The following is a 20,124-nucleotide window of genomic DNA, read 5'->3' on the forward strand; positions in this document are numbered from 1 at the left end:
ATATCTGCTGTTTAAATCATTATGTTTGGGAATAATGTATTACATGGCAATAGACAACTAATGCATGAAGCATGTAATCAAAGCATGTTCTGTGCTGTTATTGGCTGTACCAAACGCTGGGACCCAAACAGATCCAGACACCAAACTGAGAAGAGAGGTAAGAACTAGGTCAGGGTGAAAATGCAGGAGTATCCTGGGTGACGTGTCAACAAAGCAGCCTGGGGTGGGGGTGGGGAGGGGGCTATTTCCCTTGCTGTTGAATGAACAACTGCTTACAATTTAGGAACAGTGCCTCAAATGAAAACAGAACAGATTCCAGGTGGTTAAAAGAACCAGAAGGAAATGTAAAACTAGATTATTTTTTAAAGATTTCTATTATGACGAAAATAAAGGCTTTCTACCTGTCAATGGAACTTCAGTTATCTAGAAACACATTTTAAGAGAACACTTTTGCTTGTCAAAGGATCTGAGGTCTGACCTCACTACCCTGAGACAATTAGATATAGATAGATAGTAAACTTGGTGAGAGAGCCCCAGCTCTTATAACTCCAACTGTTGAGCCTTCTCAGCCCAGGTGCCAGACATAGAAGTAAAAACACTTTCAAAATGACCCTAGCCTCAGCCACTATCTGACTACAACATATGAAAGACTCCCCTAACTCACCTCCCCCTCTGAAACACCCAGCTGAGCCACATCAACTACCAGATTTGTGAGCCAAATCAATGCTTGTTTTTTTCTTTCCAGTAACAATTTTAGGATGGTTTGCTATACAGTAATGATTTTCAACCGATGTGCCGCAGGAATTTTTAAACCATGTAATCCCTGACTATTTAGTCAGGGCACTGACCTATTTTCCTTTAGATTGTCAAATGAAAAAATGACAGCAACCAATACCACAATAGCCATCAAAATTGTACTTATTTTTTTTGTCATATCAGCAAAAAGTATATTTTTTGCTGTGCCGCAGAATTTTAGTAATTAGCTTATGTGTATCATGAGATGAAAAAGATTGAAAATCACTGCTATACACAAATACATTTATTTGACGACATGTAACAAAATATCCAACTGAAATGTGGAACTTTGTGCTCTCACTGACATGAAGTTTGGAGGTAGGTTATTCTGGGGTTTGTTAATTCAGCTGCTCATTGAGATCAGGGACCTGAATCAGCTTCTCTGTGAACACAGTGACTGCTACAAATCTGGACAGTGTATTCTCACACAAGATCTGAAGGTGCAAAAGAAGGGGCATTTTGCTTTGAGTTTTTCTTTTTATGAAAAACCTTTCCAAAATCCCTTCTGCAGACTATTCTTTGGTCCCATTTGTTGTGACCTAGTTACAAGGGAGGATGGGAGAGTGAATATCTCATGATTTTAGTTTCTAAAGTCAGGGTGGGCTCTACCACCATGAAAAAGAGGGTGAGGATGGTCATTGAATACACCAGTGATCCCCAACTTTTTGGCACCAGAGATCCATTTCATGGAAGGCAATTTTTCCACAGGTGTAGGGGTTGGGAGAAGGAGGGAGACAGAAGGCAAATCAGGTGGTAATTACAGCTTTCCACTTGCATTAGTTACTAAATCCTATCAATTAAGGCTAAAATCTTTAACTCTTGAGTTCTCCTATCATTCCCCCTGTTAATTTTTAATTTTTATTTATTTAATATTGTATTTTTTCCATTATCATTTAGTCCCCTTATACTTCTCTCCTGACAGCAATCACCACACTGTTGTCCATGTCTATGAGTCCTTTTTCCTTTCTGCTTAATCCATCCACCCCCTTACTGCTGCCCCCACTAGCTGTCATCTGCTATCTATCTATGAGTTTGCTTGTTAGTTCAGTTTGTTCACTAGATTCCACAGATGAGTGAAATCATATGGTATTTGTCTTTCTCTGACTGGTTTATTGAACTTACTGTAATGTTCTCCAGGTCCATCCATACTGTTGCAAAGGGTAAAATTTTCTTCTTTTTAACTACTTCACAGAATTTCATTGTGTAAATGTCCCATAGTTGTTTTACCCACTCATTTATTGATGGACACTTGGGCTGCTTCCATATCATGGTGATTGAAAATAATGCTTGAAATTCATGTTTTCAGTTCCTTTGGATATATTCCAAGAAGTCGGATTGCTGGGTCAAAAGGCAGATCCATTTTTAATTTTTTGAGGTATCTTCATACTGCTTTCCCCAGTGGCTACACAACTCTGCATTCCCAACAACAGTGCAAAAGGGTTCCCCTTTGTCCACAACCTCACCAGCACTTGTTGTTTGTTGATTTATTGATGATAGCCATTCTGACAGGTGTGAGATGGTATCTCATTGTGGTTTTAATTTGCATTTCTCTGATGATTAGTGACTTTGAGCATCTTTTCATATGTCTGTTGGCCATTTGTATGTCCTCTTTTGCCCATTTTTTAATTGGGTTTTCTGTTTGTTTTGGTGTTAAAAATTTTGTAAATACGTCACAATTTTTGGATATTAACACATTATCAGATGTATCATAGAATGTGTTCTCCCATTCTGCAGGCTGTCTTTTTATACTATTGATGAATTCCTTTGCTGTGCAAAAACTTTTACTTTGATGAAGTCTCATTTGTTTACTTTTTCTTTTGTTTCCCTTGCCTGGAGAGATATATCCATTAAAATATTTCTATGAGTAAAGTCTGAGATTTGGCTGCTTATGTTTTCTTCCTCAATTTTTATGGTTACCGGCCTAACGTGTAAGTCTTCAACTTATTTTGAATTTATTCTTGTGTGTTGTAAGGTCATCTAGTTTCATTTTTCTGCAGGTATCTGTCCAACACCATTTATTGAGTAAACTATCTTTAGCCCATTGTATGTGCTTGCTTCCTCTGTCAAATATTAGTTGATTATAAAGGTGTGGGTTGATTTCTGGGCTCTCTATTCTGTTCCGCTCATCTATAGGTCTGTTTTTCTGCTAGCACCAGGCTGTTTGATTACTATAGCCTTGTAGTATAGTTTGACATTAGGTAGTGTAATTCCTCCAACTTCGTTCTTCCCTTGTCAGGATCGCTGTTGCTATGTGGGGTGTTTGGTGGTTCCATATAAATTTTTGATATATTTGTTCTTGTTCTGTGAAACACATCATTGGAATTTTTAGAGGAATTACACTGAATATGTAAATTGCTTTGGATAGTATGGACTTTTTTTTTATATTAATTCTTCCTATCCATGAACATGGTATGTGCTTCCATTTATTTGTATCTTCTTCAATTTCTTTCTTCAGTGTCTTATAATTTTCCAAGTACAAGTCTTCTACATCTTTGGTTAGGTTTATTCCTAGGTATTTTTTTAAAGCAATTTTGAATGGGATTGGTTTTTAATTTCTTTTTCTGTTAGTTCATTATTGGCATATAAAAATGCAACTGATTTCTGGATATTAATTTTGTATCCTACTACTTTGCTGAATTCATTTATCAAATCTAGTAGTTTCTTGGTAGAATCTTGGGGATTCTCTATGTACAGAATCATGTCTTCTGCAAATAAAGATAGTTTTACTACTTCCCTTCCAATTAGGATGACTTTTATTTCCTCTTCTTGTCTGATTGCTGTGGCTAGGAGTTCCAGTACTTTGTTGAATACGAGAGGTGAAAGGGAAATACTTATCTTGTTCCCAGTCCTAAGGGGAACACTTGTACTTTTTGCCTGGTGAGCATGATGCTGGCAGTGGGTTTGTCATACGTGGCCTTTATTATGTTTAGTGGCCTCTATTCCCACTTTGCTGAGAGTTTTTATCACAAATGGTGCTGGATTATATCAAAAGCTTTTTCTGCATCTATTGATATAATCATGTGGTTCTTATCCTTCAATTTGTTTATGTAGTGAATCACAGTTATTGATTTGCAAATGTTGTATTAATCTTGCATCCCTAGAATAAAGCCCACTTGATAATGGTGTGTGATCTTTTTGATGCATTGCTGTATTCCATTTGCTAATGTTTTGTTGAGGATTTTAGCAACTCTGTTCATCAGAGATATTGGTCTATAGTTTTCTTTCTTAGTAGTATCTTTATCTGGTTATGGGATTAGGATAATGCTGGCCTTGTAAAATGAGTTTGGGCGCCTTTCCTCCTCTTGAATGTTATGAAATGGTTTGAGAAGGATAGGTGGTAGTTCTTCTTAGAATGTTTGGTAAAATTCACCTGTGAAGCCATCTGCTCCAGGGCTTTGTTTTGTTGGGAATCTTTTCATTACTGTTCAGTTTCATTAGCTGTAATCTGTCTATTCAGATTCTCTGATTCTTGCTGATTTATCTTTGGAAGATTGTATGTTTCTAGGAATTTATCCATTTTGTACAGGTTGTCCAGTTTGTTGGCATATAATTGCTCATATTATTTTCTTACCATCCTTTGTATTTCTTAGGTATCAGTTATTATTTCTCCTCTTTCATTCCTGATTTTATTTATTTGGGTCCTCTCCCTTTTTTTCTTGATGAGTCTGGTTAAAAGTTTGTCAATCTTGTTTATATTTTTAAAGAACCAGCTCCTGGATTCCTTGATCTCTTGTATCATTTTTTTAGACTCTATTTCAATTATTTCTGCTCTGATCTTTATTATTTTGTTCCTTCTACTCATTTTGGACTTTTTGTTCTTTTTCAAGTTCCTGCAAATGTAAAGATAGATTGTTTATTTGAACTTTTTCTTGGGGTTTTTTTTGAGATAGGCCTGTAATACTGTGAATTTCCCTCATAGGATTGTTTTCCCTGTGTCCCACACAGTTTGGATTGTTGTGTCCTCGTTTTCATTTGCTTCAAGATATCTTTTGATTTCTTACTCGATCTCATTGTTGACCCATTCATTGTTTAATAACTAGTTATTTAGCTTCCTCTTTGTGTGTTTTTCAGTGTTCTTCTTGTGATTGATCTCTAGTTTTATAGCATTGTGGTCAGAGAAGATGCTTGATATGATTTCAATCTTCTTAAATTTATAGACTTATTTTGTGCCTAACGTGGTCTATCCTAGTAAACATTCCATGTGCACTTGAAAAGTATGAATATTCTGCTGCTTTAGGGTGAAGTGCTCTGAAGATATCAATTAAATCCAATTAATCTAGTGTGTTATTTAAGACTGCTGTCTCCTCGTTGATTTTCTGGCTGGGAGATCTATCCATTGAAGTCAGTGGGCTGTTAAAATCCCCAAGTATGACTGTATTTCTGTTGATCTCTCCCTTTATGTCCATCAGGGTTTGCTTCACATATTTAGGCACTCCTATGTTGGATGTATAAAGGTTTACTAGAGTTATATCTTCTTGTTGTATTGTTCCCTTTATCATTATGTAGTGTCCTTCTTCATTTCTTAGTATAGCTTTGGTTTCAAAGTCTATTCTGTCTGATATAAGTGCTGCTACCCCAGCTTTTCTTCTTTTCCATTTGCATAAAATATCTTTTGCTAATGCTTTACTTTTAGTCTGTGTGTGTCTTTATATCTGAGGTGGGTCTGTTGGAAGCAATATATTAGGGTCTTGTTTTCTTATCCAGTCATCTACCCTATGTCTTTTGGTTGGAGGGTTTAAGCCATTTACATTTAAGGTGGTTATTGATTGATACATGTGTAGAACCATTTTCTTGTTAGACTGTTTTCCTGTATTTTTTTTCCCTTTCTCTCTTTTTCTTCTTCCTCTTTCTTTTTCCTTTCTCTCCTCCTCCTCCTCCTCCTCCTCCCCCTCCTCCTCCTCCTCCTCCTCCTTCTTCTTCTTCTTCTTTCTTCTCCTTCTCCTCCTTCTTCTTCTTTCTTCTCCTTCTCCTCCTTCTTATTCTTTCTTCTCCTTCTCCTCCTTCCTCTTCTTTCTTCTCCTTCTCCTTCCAATCCCTTTAACCTTTGTTGCAGTATTAGTTTGGTGTTAAGAAAGTCCTTTAGCTTTTTCTTGACTGGGAAATTCCTTCTTTCTCCTTCAATTTTAAGTGATAGCCTTGCTAAATAAAGTAGGCTTGGATGTAGGTACTTGATTTTCACCACCTTGACTATTTCACGGCACTCCCTTCTGGCCTGAAATGTTTCTGTTGAGTAATCAGATGCCAGTCTAACTGGTGCTCCCTTGTAGATAACTACCTTCTTTTCTCTTGTGGCTTTAAGGATTCTCTCCTTGTCTTTAAGCCTTGTCATTTTCATTATGATGTGTCTCTGTGTAGGCCTCCTTGGGTCCAACTTGCTTGGGACTCCCTGAGATTCCTAGACTTGTGTGACTCTTTCCTTCACCAGAATAGGAAAGTTTTCTGTCATTATTTCTTCTAATAAGTTCTTGATTCCTTGCTGGCTACCTTCCCCTTCTGGTAGTCCCATGATGTGGATGTTGTTCCACTTCATGTTGTCCAAGATGTTTCTTAAGTTCTCCTCATTTTTTAAAAATTATTTTTTCCTCCCTGGCTGGTGTAACTCAATTGATTAAGCATGAGCTGCGAACCAAAGGGTTGCCAGTTGATTCCCAGTCAGGACACATGCCTGGGTTGCAGGCCGGGTCCCCAGTGGGGGCCATGTGAGAGGCAACCACACATCGATGCTTCTTTCCCTCTCTTTCTACCTTCCTTCCCCTCTGTCTAAAAATAAATAAATAAATAAAATATTTTTAAAATATTTTTTTTCCTTTTGCTACTCTGCTTGGGTGTTTTTTCTACCTTGTCTTCCAAATCACTGATGCAGTCCTCTGCTTCATCTAACCTGCTGTTTTTCCTTCCAATGTATTATTTATTTCTGATTTTGCATTCTATAATTCTGACTGGTCCTTTTTTATGGTTTCTATGTCTTTTTCATGCTGTTGAGTATCCTTATAATTTTACTCTAAACTCTCTATCTGATAAATTTCTTGCCTCCATTTCACATAGTTCTGGAAAATTCACTTGTTCTTTCATTTGGGGTCTGTGTCTTTGTCTTCCCATTTTGGCTGTTTTGTATTTTCTACTTTAGTTGTTGAACTAATTAGTTATTAAACCAGTTAGTTGTTAATCTAATCGAGCTGTAATCAGCAGCCTGGCTTAAGCACCACAGGATGGGGCAGAATAATTCCTGTAGGCCGGGGCATGCTTCCCCTCTGGATGATGCCATTCAGAGAGGAGTGCTCTGCTTGAGAGTTACGGCTCCTGCAGTTTGCAGAATGACTCAGCACAGGGATCCTGGTAGATGCGCCTTCAGTTTTCTTCCAAGAGCCCCCAATCCCAGACTCTCCTCAAGCAGCTCTCGTTCAGTCTGCCCTCCTTTTGCCAGTGCCCAGGATATGAGGCTGTAAATGAAATTTTATGTTTCAGCCCTTTAAGCAGCCCTCTCCCCCTGGCAGACAGACACCCTGTTGCTTTTCACAGCTGGATGTTATCTGGATTCCTTTCCAGCTCTCATTTTGTATGCTGGGGAGCCTAGCTTGGGGTTTAGACCCCACACTTCTCAGGGGGATCTCCCTGGACTCTGATATCCCTCCGGCACTTCAGCTGCCACCCATGGGAGCCCAACCATCTTTCTTCTGACTCCTCCACACTCCCTACCAGTCATGTTGTGGTGAAGTGGTTTCTTCTGTATGTCTGTGGTTACAAAGCTTGTCTCCAGCTAGTGTTTAGTTGGTTATTCTGGATGATTACTCTATAATTTAGTTGTAATTTCAGATTGGTCCTGGGAAGATGTTAATGTAGCTTCCACTAACTCCTCTGCCACTAAAAGGGTCCCCCCTTTTAGTTTTTAATCATCTTATTTCTATAAGATTAGTTTACACGCTAAAATAAGATTTAAAAAAAGCTGCACAATTTTGGAAGAAGGGCAGACTTCTGCTTCAGAGACCATCTCCTCTAAAACACCCAAAGAAAATAACCCTCTGTCAGGCCAGAGCAACTATATGCTGCACCCAGAGTTCCTTCTCCCATTTAAAATACCATCCTTTGGTAAATGCAGGCAGCTGTAACTTGATCATCCAGGCAACCCCAAGGGAGGGAAAGAGAGTGAGTATTTGCTCTCCTTCTGTTTAAATCTTCCAGCCCATAATTCCATGCACTCTAGAGGCATTCAGCTTCTCAGCCAATCCCATCCTAGACTGGAAGATCTGCACCTCTCCCTGCCCAGTCTCTTCCTGTGGTAGGGAGATCTGTCACATGCCCAGCTAGCTTGTTTACCATTGTCTCATGCAACTTCCTCTTATGGTCCCTCTTTCACTACTCCCCAGTGATCTCATCAGGTTTATCTGTACCATTCTTTTAGGATGCATCTTAACTCTTTCATCCTTGATAACCCTTATTAAATTCCTCCAGAGCCCTAGATGGTCCCTAACCCTGGGGGGTGACTCATCCCAATTAGAAGGATAGGTTTTGTCAGACAGTGACCTAGAGGAGGAGTGAGAAGTTTTTATAATGCCAAGTTGATTGATTGAAAAGGGAGGACATTTTGATAACTAATGGTTCAAACTTGGCTCTGTTGAAGAGTAGGGTTTATGCTTTCCTTAGCCTTACTTGCTAAGAAGCTGAAAGTCTATTGTATACCAGTTGTGGTAACTCTGTTGTATTTGGGTTCCCTCCTTCCAAAAGCAGACATTGAAATGGATACAAGTGGCTTATTTGTGATCCCAGGAAGCACTGTGAGGGGGCAGGGAAGTGAAACAAGGAAGGAAGAACCGACAGAATGTGTGGTAATGAACAGGTAGGCATCACTGAGGGCAACTGAGAACCTCCAAACTATGTCTAGCTGTTCCACTAAGGATCAAGGAACTTGAGTCTATGTCTACCACATCCTGTCCCTCATATATTATAAGTCACTCTTGGGGGAACTTACTCCTTAGCACTTGTAGGCTGCCCATTGGCATGTTCAGGCACTCTCCATGGTAGGCCAAGAAAATATGTCAGGTGCTAGAAGCATATAACCACCAGTTTCTGATACAAACATCCATTTCCTATCTCTACCATAGTAGACTTTCTGCCATATACAATTCATTTTTAGCAGTAGGCAGAGTACATATTAGTTTTCAAAAACAAGATTTATTCATTAGAGTTGGTCACATATTACTATGGAGTATACAGAAAAAGGAAGTATTGGATGTGCATAACTGAGGAGCCACAGAATGTCTTTGCTGATTATAATTCAGGCTGATCAAAAGACTGAAGAAGAGAGAAGTGTTCACCTATGGTAGACCCCTGGTGCTAGTTGACTCATTAACCAGAAACTGATTATCCAGATTTCTTGTTTCTCCCATACCCTCACAGCTACTGCCTTTTCCTTTCCACTGCTCATTAGCATGCATGGCAAAGGAGGAGCAATGGATAAAATCAGACCTACAGGAGTCTTTTTTTTTTTTTTTAGTTGATTGAGGCCATAATAAAGAATGAAGTTGAAACTAATAACAGATGATAATTGTTTTTGTTTTCTTTATTGTGGTCAAATATACATAAATTTTACCACTTAAATAATTTTTAATTATACAGTTCAGTGGCATTACATATATTCATATTGTTTTGCAGCCATCACCACCACCCATATCCAGAACTTTTTCAACAGATTTTAGAATTTGGGGTTGTCAGTGCATTTTGGTTTTCTTTTTTTTAAATATATTTATTGATCATGCTATTACAGTTGTCCCATTTCCCCCTTCACTCCACTCCATCCCGTCCACCCCCTCCCTCCCACATTCCCCCCCTATAGTTCATGTCCGTGGGTCATATTTATAAATTCTTTGGCTTCTACATTTCCTATACTATTCTTACCCTCCCCCTGTTTATTTTCTACCTACCATTTATGCTACTATTCTCTGTACCTTTCCCCCCCATCTCCCCCTCCCACTCCCCTATTGATAACCCTTCATGTGATCTCCATTTCTATGGTTCTGTTCCTGTTCTAGTTGTTTGCCTAGTTTGCTCTTGTTTTTGTTTTAGGTGTGGTCGTTAATAACTGTGAGTTTGCTGTCATTTTTACTGTTCATATTTTTTACCTTCTTTTTCTTTGATAAGTCCTTTTAACATTTCATACAATAAGGGCTTGGTGATAATGAACTCCTTCAACTTGACCTTATCTGAGAAGCACTTTATCTTCCCTTCCATTCTAAATGATAGCTTTGCTGGATACAGTAATCTTGGATGGAGGTCCTTGCCTTTCATGACTTGGAATACTTCTTGCCAGCCCCTTCTTGCCTGTAAGGTCTCTTTGGAGAAATCAGCTGACAGTCTTATGGGAAGTCCTTTGTAGGTAACTGTGTCCTTATTTCTTGCTGCTTCTAAGATTCTCACCTTCTGTTTAATCTTGGGTAATATAATTATGATGTGCCTTGGTGTGTTCCTCCTTGGGTCCAACTTCTTTGGGACTCTCTGGGCTTCCTGGACTTCCTGGAAGTCTATTTCCTTTGCCAGATTAGGGAAGTTCTCCCTCATTATTTGTTCAAATAAGTCTTCAATTTTTTGATCTTCCTCTTCTCCTTCTAGCACCCCTATAATTCGGATGTTAGAACGTTTCAAGATGTCCTGGAGGTTCCTAAGCTTCTCCTCATTTTTCTGAATCCTTGTTGCTTCATTCTTTTCTGGTTGGATGTTTCTTTCCTCCTTCTGGTCCACGCCATTGATTTGAGTTCCAGTTTCCTTCGCATCACTATTGGTTCCCTGTACATTTGCCTTTGTTTCTCTTAACATAGCCTTCATTTTTTTATCTAATTTGTGACCAAATTCAACAAATTCTGTGAGCATCCTAGTTACTAGTGTTTTTAACTGTGCATCTGATAGGTTGGCTATCTGTTCGCTGCTTATTTCTGGAGCTTTGATCTGTTCTTTCATTTGGGCCTTTTATTTTTTTTGGGGGGGGGGGTCTCAGTGCGCCTGTTAGGTAAAGGGGCAGAGCTTTAGGTGTTTATTGGGGCAGGATAACACTGGTCACTGAGCTGTGACACTGTACATGGGGGAGGGGCCGAGAGGGAGCAATGGCGCTTGCTCCACTGCTCTGCCGGGTTTTAGTAACTCCCTCCAATACCCACAACAAAACTGGACCCCTCTAGCACTGATTCCCGAGTGCGTGGGCTTGTGCGTACTCTAGGCCCCTGTGGGTCTCTCCAATGAACTCTCCTGTGAGGCTTTCTCCTGTGAAACTCTCCTGAGTTTCTCCTGCTGCCGCCTCAACCCCCACGGGTGTTTTCACTCAGAGGTTTGAGGCTTTATTTCCCTGGGCTGGAGCCCTGGGTGTCATGGTCTGTTTCACTCCCCTGCTGTTCCTCCTGGTTTATCTATGCGTTAATGTGGGGCTGCAGGGTCTGCTAGCAGTCAGACTGCCTGCCCCATTCTCTGCCAGTCTCTGGATCTGGCCACATTGCCCCAAGTCCTGTGCACCCCGGCTGCCCGTCTCCACCCCTCCTACTGATCTGGATGAATGTTTCTTCTTTATCTCCTTGGTTGTCGGACTTCCGTGCCATTCGATTTTCTGTCAGTTCTGGTTGTTTTTTGTTTTTAAATTGTTGTCCTTCTTTTGGTTGTGTGAGGAGGCTCAGTGTGTCTACCTACGCCTCCATCTTGGTTCTCTCTGCATTTTGGTTTTCCAACATGTCTCTACCCTCCATTTATTCAGATGTTCAAGAGTTGACTAGATTAAGTGAAATGTCACTTCCAGGAGATAAAAAGACATCTGTTATTTTTGATATGTTTATATAAGATATTAAAAAGCAAGGGTGGTGTAGCAGATATATATGATGGGGACCCCCCAAAACTGGAAGTGTCTTCTGGAGGGCAGGCTCCTTGTAGTATAGGCTTCCCCTGCTAGGTGAGTGTTCTAGGAACCCATCTGTATCAATGTACCAGCTGGCATTGTTGTGAGAGGCTGTGTTTGGCTTCAGTGAATTCTTTTTGAAGACTGTCAACATATTTGCCCATTTCATGATGGGTGATTTACAAACTTACCTACTCTCATGGTGATGAGTATTCAGCAGTTTTTGACCAAAATTAGCATGACCCCCATGCCCCACCCTTCCTGTTCACCTGATCTTGCCTCAAGCAACTTTTTTGTTTGTTTGTTTCTTCCAGATGAAGAAAGTCCTCAAAGGGAAACATTTTGCTTATGTGGAAGAGGTAAAACAAAAGAAATGGCAGAAGCATTAAACAATTCAAAAACTGTTTTGAACAGTGGAAAAAATGTCTCAATAGGTGTATTACATCAAATGGAGAGTACTTTGAAAGTGACTGAAGTTTAAACATGTAAGAATACATAATTTTTTATAAATAAATTCTGGGTTTTTTGGGGGGTCCCTCCTCGTATTGCTACATAATAAACTAGTCAAAAATATAATGGCTTAAAACAACCATCATTTGTTTAGTCACTATCCTAACGAATGGTAGTTTGTGGTGGGCTAACCTGGGTGATTTTGGTCTATTTGAACTAGATGCAGTTGATATTGGCTGGGGCACACTCATGTGTCTACTGTCAGTTGCCAGGTCTGCTGGGGTCTGGCTGTTGTAACATGGTTCAGCTGAGATAACTTGTCTCAGCTCTATGTGGTCTGTCAGCCTTCACCAGGTCTATTCAACATGGCAGCTCAGCAGTATCTCAAGAGCAGTGTGAGGAGGGCGGGTGCAGAAGTGCTTATCATGTCTCTGCTTACATTACATTTGCTACTGTCCCATTGCCCAAAGCATGTTACATGACCAAGCCTATAATCACTGATAAAACCCCCAAAGGCATAATAAGGAGACATGAATAAGTTAGGGTCATTCCTGTAATTAATCCACCATAGATATTCTTTCTAAGGCTAGAATTCTCTATGAAGATAAATATTCTTCTGAGATCACTTTAGTTAAAGTATCACAGTCCCTCTTTGATTCACAAATATTTTCAAAAGCTGAATTTGTATAACATATAATTGAGGCATAATTGGCCATGTTTACGATCCAATGAAATCACTGAAACGAAACCATATTTTTTTCTCTGACCAAACAATGTGGAGGTCTGTTTGATCATTGTGGTTATGTCACCACTTCTGCTGACCATCTTGCATCATATCTTCTTCTCTTTAAAAAATCAGAGGTTGCCATGGCTGGGTAGCTAAGTTGGATAGAATGTCATTCTGGTACACCAAAGTTGTGGGGTCATCACCACATAGATGCATATGTAAGAATCAACCAATGGATGCATAAATAAGTGGGACAAATTGATGTCTCTCTCTCTCAAATCAATTTAAAGAAAAAAGAAAATCAGAGGTTTTTTTCCACCTGCTCATTCCCCAACCCCCAAGCACTACTCTGCACTGTAGCACTTGCTCTAAGGTCTAGGTTTCTGCTACCAGTGCTGTTCCCACTTCCTTCCAGCCTCCATCATGATCATCTATGGGAGCTCATCAACCATGATGAGATGTTGGGTATCTATGAGATCTGAGAGATCACAGGTGGGCTGTGCCTGGAGGTAGAGGGGAAGATGATCAGTAGGAGAGAGAGTAACACCGATGATTCACTTATTGGTGGAAATGGCTCTACTGAAGGCCCAGAGTGCAAAGATAGTGACAGCACTGTAATCACTAGTGTTGATTCGTCGTGAACCATCATTTGCAGGAAACAAACTTCACAAAAGAAGTCTACAAGAAGCATCAAAGATTACATGAAATCAATCAAAGGGAAATGTGAAGAACCAGAGACCAAAAAAGAGTAAAACCTTTATGACAGGGGCTGCAGAACAAATCAAGCACATTCTTGCTGAGTTCAAAAACTACCAAGTCTTCACACTGGTAAAAACATGCATCCAGAAGGCATGGTTTCTCTGTTGGAGTATCATGAGCATAGTGCTAACCCATGTATGATTCTCCTTAAGGATGGTTTGGAAATGGAAAAATGTTATCAAGTTTGACAATCTATATCGTAACTGGCTGCTGCTTGTCAGCCACACATCAGGACTAAAACAAATGGGACTGATGTTATCTTGAGCTCTTCATTTATTTTGACCTTGATTTATTTGGAATGGAGGCATTGTTTTTAAGGAAAACAAGGCATGTAGGTTTTCTAAAAATAAAATGCACTTAAACTAAAAAACAATCAGAGGTTTGTACCACATGAAAGGAATAATGAAAGGAGAGAGAAAAAGTGCAGAGTTGGCTTTCCCCTTCCATTTTTAAACATCTCTCCCATCTCCAATCCATGCCATGTTCCCACCAGTGCATTTGGACCAGTTTTGGTTAAACAATCCTTTTTGCTTAAAGTGTTCTCAAAATACAAGCATAAATATACTCCTTTTCTCACATCAGACTTTAATGAAATGAAAAATCTGACTCAAGTTTTTAAATATTTGAATCAAGAATCTGTCATAAATTGGAAAGTTATCACCTGATTGAAGGTGTCAAGTATATTTCTTTTTCTTTTTTACTACTTTTATTTTACAAAAATAATATTTGCTCTTGGCAATTAATTACTAGTCCTACTTACCTCAGACTTCTAGTCCTCAGTCACCCACCTGGGATGTATCTCCTTTTAGTAGTTATTTATGTATTATATGCATATACAAGCAAACATGTGTGTTACATATATAGCAGATTGAACCATATGAAATTACCCCTGTTGAAACATTTTTGATCTACAAAAACAGGGCTGTCATATCATCCATTCTAATATATCTTTTTAAACATAAATAAGAGCATATAAATATACTAGTCTGTATTTTCTTTTTATTTTTTTTACTTAAATTTTTTTTACTTCCCTATATGTCCTGAAGATCATTCTATACCAGGACATAGGGCTTGATATTATTCTTTTCCATGACTATATAGGCATGGCTGTAGTTTATTTAACCATTCCCTCTCTGATGCACACTAAGGCTTATTTTCAATTTTTATTATTGCAAATGCTGCCTAAGTATCCCACGCAGCATTTGAATCTGGACATCTGCAGAAAGACAGATGAGGATGTGCAAGGCAGATTTTCCTGTCTCATGGCAAACTGGGTGAAGCAATGGAACCCCTTAGTCATTGGTTCCTGTGTCACAATAGTTGTTGACTGATATTTATAGGGAATACTGGAAACACCAACCAAAGTCTTTGCTCTTCACACTTCTGTAACTCTTAAATTAGTTTGACTTATAAAATCAGAAGGAGTTGAATGCCCTGAAAACTCTTATTTCTGTGGGAACAGTCTTTTTTGTCTGGAAGGCTTCACTGAGAAGACATACTAGTTTCCCAGACAGATCTGGTTTTGGCTCTTGGCTCTGCCATTCAATAGCTATGAACCCTAGATGACTTACCCTCTCCGAACTTCAGTTTCCACACCTGCAAAGTGGTTTGTGCATGTTGTAGGGTTCTGTTGAAGATGAAATAAAATGATGTGCCTGTAACATCATAGGCACTCAACAAATTGGCCACTTGCTCCTTAAACCAAGTTTCCAAAGATAAAACATTTAGTGTTTTCCTATCAGAGCTAAGCCAGTGATTCTTCTAAGGAAATATGAAAATATCTTCTGCAAGGCCTCCTTGCTGGCTGGCACGAAGTAAGCAGTAATTGTTTTCTGATCTCAGAGTAATCAATGGATTGTGGTTCCAAATCTCTGAATTCTGGCCCTATCCTTGTCACAGAGAGCTTGGCCTGAAAGGTCTTATTGTGGGCAAGAGAGAATATTATTCCCAGGATCCTTAAAACACCATCAGATGATTAGACTCACTTCCTAACCTCTAGTTTAGTCCAGACGATCTGCAGACATGTAAATTACCCACCATCTACACTGAATCATCTATGGAGCACTTCATGAGGAGCAGAGGAGCAAAAGTGGATCATAGATGAAAGGAGTCATAGGTCAACTGGTGCCAACACTATGCATTTGTTTAATTTTAGAATAATATTTTTATTTAGACCTTTAAATCCCATGTTAATTTTCAAATGATTCATAAAAGTACAAACAAGCAAAATCTTTCTGCCTAGAAATCACAACTTTCAATATTTGTTGAACCCTATCCTAGGTACTCTATACATTTACGCAGCTCAAATATTCAAAACATAGGTAGATAGATAGGTCATATAATTAAAGATTATATTAAATATCTAATTTGTTTACTTATTTTCTGTTTTCCAACCCTCACACCCCCAAATCCTACACTGGAAAAGTCAATGAGGGGAGAAACTTTTAATATCTTGTTCACTACAGAATCCTCAAAGCCTAATACAGTGTCTGGCACATAGGAGCCTATCAAAACATATGTTGAATGCTCAAATATTTCTATTTGGATATCTTATGATTCTTTCTTTGACCTTTAATTCAATAGCTTGTCTAGGACATAGCTTAGTATCAATCATTACACATCATTTTTTTCTAGGACACTTTACTCTATCAATATTTTCTTATTTTAGTAAAGTTTTTCTCTATTTATCCTTGAGTATTTAATTCCACCTTCCTGCTTTCTTCTTCACAAACTGTAATTATGGATATAGGGGTCTCCTTTTTCTCCTGTATCTATCAACTTCTTTGCAGTCATTATTTATAATTTACTTTTCTATTTCATTTTGTGCAATGATCTCAAGCTTACCATCTCTGTATTTTTGTCTTTATTTTCCAGGTCTTTTCCCCCGTGCCTTTAATATTCTTACCTTAAGGGCACATGTTTTCTCAGATCTTGTGTTCTTCAACCAGTGCTATTCACAGCAAGCTCTTTATGTCACATGCGTTCTGGATTGTGATCAGGTTCTGGCTGTTATCCCTCAACATTCCCCTTACTTCCTCTCTGGGAGTTTTCTTTGAGCAGAAGGCCAGGTCATAGACAGCAGAAATAGACTACCAGCATACCAATTTCTTTTTTAGGTATCCTTCCATCCCTGACCTCACTATGAGCAGTGGATACTTGTTCTGCTCATAGAGATAAAGATATATCTCTCCTACCTCTCTCCTATGCTGCCCACAAAACTGGATTTCAACTCTCTAAGAATCCTGGGATATGTTCTTCTTGGTGTTGACAACGAGTTTTGAGGATATACATATTCTTATCAGACTTTGGCAGCACATGTCAGCTGGTGGCTTACTCCCTCATCTAAGCCTAGCTTTCTTGGCATTTGCTAGGAATCTTTTGTAGTTTGTGGTGTTATGCTGTTGCAGGTTCCTACTTTATTAATGATGAATTGTGTTCCCTCTATCTTCTTTCCCTTTTGTTAATTTAGATAAATTTCAAATGAGGGGTAGAGCAAAGATGCCACCATTTTTACACCATTACTACATTAATCAGAATGGTAAGACTTAGACTGAGCAAAAGAAATTTTTGCAATCGAGAATTGTGAGTCTGAAGCCAGTTGAATGCCTTTCACTTCTCAAGTTTACATTCCCCAGTCATTTATCTCTATGTTGAAGACACTGCTTAATGCATACACCATGTGCCTCACTAATGATGTTTTCTATGGCCATCCTGCCATCTCCTTTCTGTTATAATGTGTGATGTGGCCCTCAGTGCCTGGGCCACACACCCATTAATATTTATACTTCCTTAGAGTGATGGGGTGTCTCAGTGATTTGCAGGCATGAGCAGGTGTCCCTAATGGAAGAATAAGTAGGAGGCATCTCTTGGGGAATAGCTGCTTTCAGTCTTCCTGTCATAGAAAAGAAGAATTTGGGGTGGTGATGGAAATATACACAGCATTTAAGGAATAACCTCCAACCATCCAATTGGGTAACTTGGATTATTTGTAAGGAAAAGTTAGAGAAAAGATACAGAACTAGCTGCTGCCTCCCTTTTTCCTTTCTCAGGCAGAAGCTTCCCTGTTGCTGTGAGAAGTTATTCCAGTGGCAAGTTGCACATAACCCAAGTCTTCCAAGCTTATCTCCCTGAACAACCAGATTTTAGTTCTCCGCCCCTGACATGTATTCTCCTACTCAAAAACTTTTGTTCAAAACATAAAGCATCAGTAAACTATCATTAATCATTATCCCTATGGTCTGGGAAATGCAACATCTACATTGATCTTTGGGTTTTTGTTTTAATTTTTATTGTTTTTCAGTTAAAGTTCTCTGCATTTTCTCCCTATCCCCCCACCACACCCCAGCCTAACTCACCTCCCTTCCCACCTCCAACCTCCCCCTTCATTTTGTCCATGTGTCCTGCATACCAGTTCCTGTAATCTCCTCTCCCCACTGTACCCTACCCACTCCCCTCTGGCTACTGTTAGATTGTTCTTAACTTAAATGTTTCTGGTTATATTTTGTTTGCTTTTTTCTTTTGTGTTCCAGTTAAAGGTGAGATCATATGGTATTTGTCCCTCACCACCTGGCTTATTTCACTTAGCATAATGCTCTCCAGTTCCATCCATGCTGTTGCAAAGGGTAGGAGCTCCTCCTTTCTCTCTGCTGCATAGAATTCCATTGTGTAATGTACCAGTTTTTTTATCCACTCATTTGCCGATGGACACTTAGGTTGCTTCCAGTACTTGGCTATTGTAAATTGTGCTGCTATGAACATTGGGGTGCATAGGTTCTTTTGGATCGGTATTTCAGGATTCTTAGGGTATACTCCCAGCAGTGGAATTGCTGGCTCAAGGAAGTTCCATTTTTAGTTTTCTGAGGAATTCCATACTGTTGTCCACAGTGGCCACACCACTCTGCAGTCCCACCAACAATATACTAGGGTTCCCTTTTCTACACATCCTCTCCAACATTGTTTATTGATTTGTTTATGTTGGCCACTCTGACTGGTGTGAGACAGTACTTCATTGTGGTTTTAATTTCCATCTCTCTGATGGCTAGTGATGCTGAGCATCTTCTCATATGTCTCTGGGCCCTCTGTATGTCTTCCTTGGAGAAGTGTGTGTTCAAGTCCTTTGCCGATTTTTCAATTGGTTTGTTTGTCTTCCTGGAGGGGAGTCATGTGAGTTCTTTACATATTTTAGAGATCAGGCCCTTGTCTGAGGTATCATTAGCAAATATGTTTTCCCATATCATTTGTTTCCTTTTTATTTTGCTGATGTTTTCTTTAGCCATGCAGAAGCTTTTTATTTTGATGAGGTCCCATTTGTTTATTCTTTCCTTTATGTCCCTTGCTTTAGGGGGCGTGTCTGTGGGATGTTGCTGCATGGAATGTCTGAGATTTTTATGCCAATGTTTTCCTCGAGGACTTTTATGGTGTTATGACTTATATTTAAGTCTTTTATCCATCTTGAGTTTATTTTTGTGTACGGGGTAAGTTGCTGATCAAGTTTCATTTTTTTTCACGTAGGTGTCCAAATCTCCCAACACCATTTCTTGAAGAGGTGATTTTTGCTCCATTTTATGCTCCTGCCTCCTTTGTCAAATATTAATTGACCATAAAGGCTTGAGTTTATTTCTGGGCTCTCTGTTTTGTTCCGTTGGTCTATGTGCCTGTTTTTATGCCAGTACAAGGCTGTTTTGATTACAGTAGCCTTGTAATACAGTTTGATAACAGGTATTGTGATCCCTACTGCTTTGTTCTTCTTTCCCAAAATTACTGCAGCTATTCAGGGTCATTTATGGTTCCATATGAATTTCTGAAATGTTTGTTCTATATCTGTGAAATATGCCAAGGGTACTCTAATAGGGATTGCATTGAATCTATAAATCGCTTTGGGTAGTATGGACATTTTGGTGATGTTAATTCTTCCAATCCATGAGCATGGTACATGCTTCCATTTGTTTATGTCTTCCTTAATTTCTTTCTTCAGTGTTGTGTAGTTTTCTGAGTACAGGTCTTTTACCCACTTGGTTAGGTTTATTCCTAGGTACTTTATTTTTCTTGTTGCTATATCAAATGGGATTTTTTTTTCCTGATTTCTCTTTCTACAGTTTTGTTGTTGGTATACAGGAATGCCTTTGATTTCTGAGTATTGACTTTGTATCCAGCTGTTTTGCTAAATTCATTTATTAGGTCAAGTAGTTTTTTGGTGGAGTCTACAGGATTTGCCATGTACACTATCATGTCATCTACAAACAGTGACAGTTTTGTTTCCTCCTTTCCAATTTGGATGCCTTTTATTTCTTTTTCTATTCTGATTGCTGTGGCTAGGACTTCCAGTACTATGCTGAATAGGAGTGGTGAGAGAGGGCATCCTTGTCTTGTTCCTGATCTCAGTGGGAAAGCTCTAACTTTTTGTCCATTGAGTATGATGGTGGCTGTAGGTCTCTCATATATGGCCTTTATTATGTTGAGGAATGCTCCCTTTATTCCCACTTTACTCGGTGTTTTTATCACAAATGGGTGCTATATCTTCTCAAAT

The 20,124-nt window shown here is 39.1% G+C and overlaps 1 pseudogene; it reads left to right on the forward strand.

The window, feature by feature from the left end:
• The first annotated feature begins 8,621 nt into the window (after positions 1–8,621).
• Positions 8,622–13,786, forward strand: LOC112303631 (translationally-controlled tumor protein pseudogene; annotated as a pseudogene).
• The last annotated feature ends 6,338 nt before the right edge of the window (positions 13,787–20,124 follow it).

Source organism: Desmodus rotundus, chromosome 6, assembly GCF_022682495.2.
Source record: "Desmodus rotundus isolate HL8 chromosome 6, HLdesRot8A.1, whole genome shotgun sequence".
NCBI classification, from domain to species: Eukaryota; Metazoa; Chordata; class Mammalia; order Chiroptera; family Phyllostomidae; genus Desmodus; species Desmodus rotundus.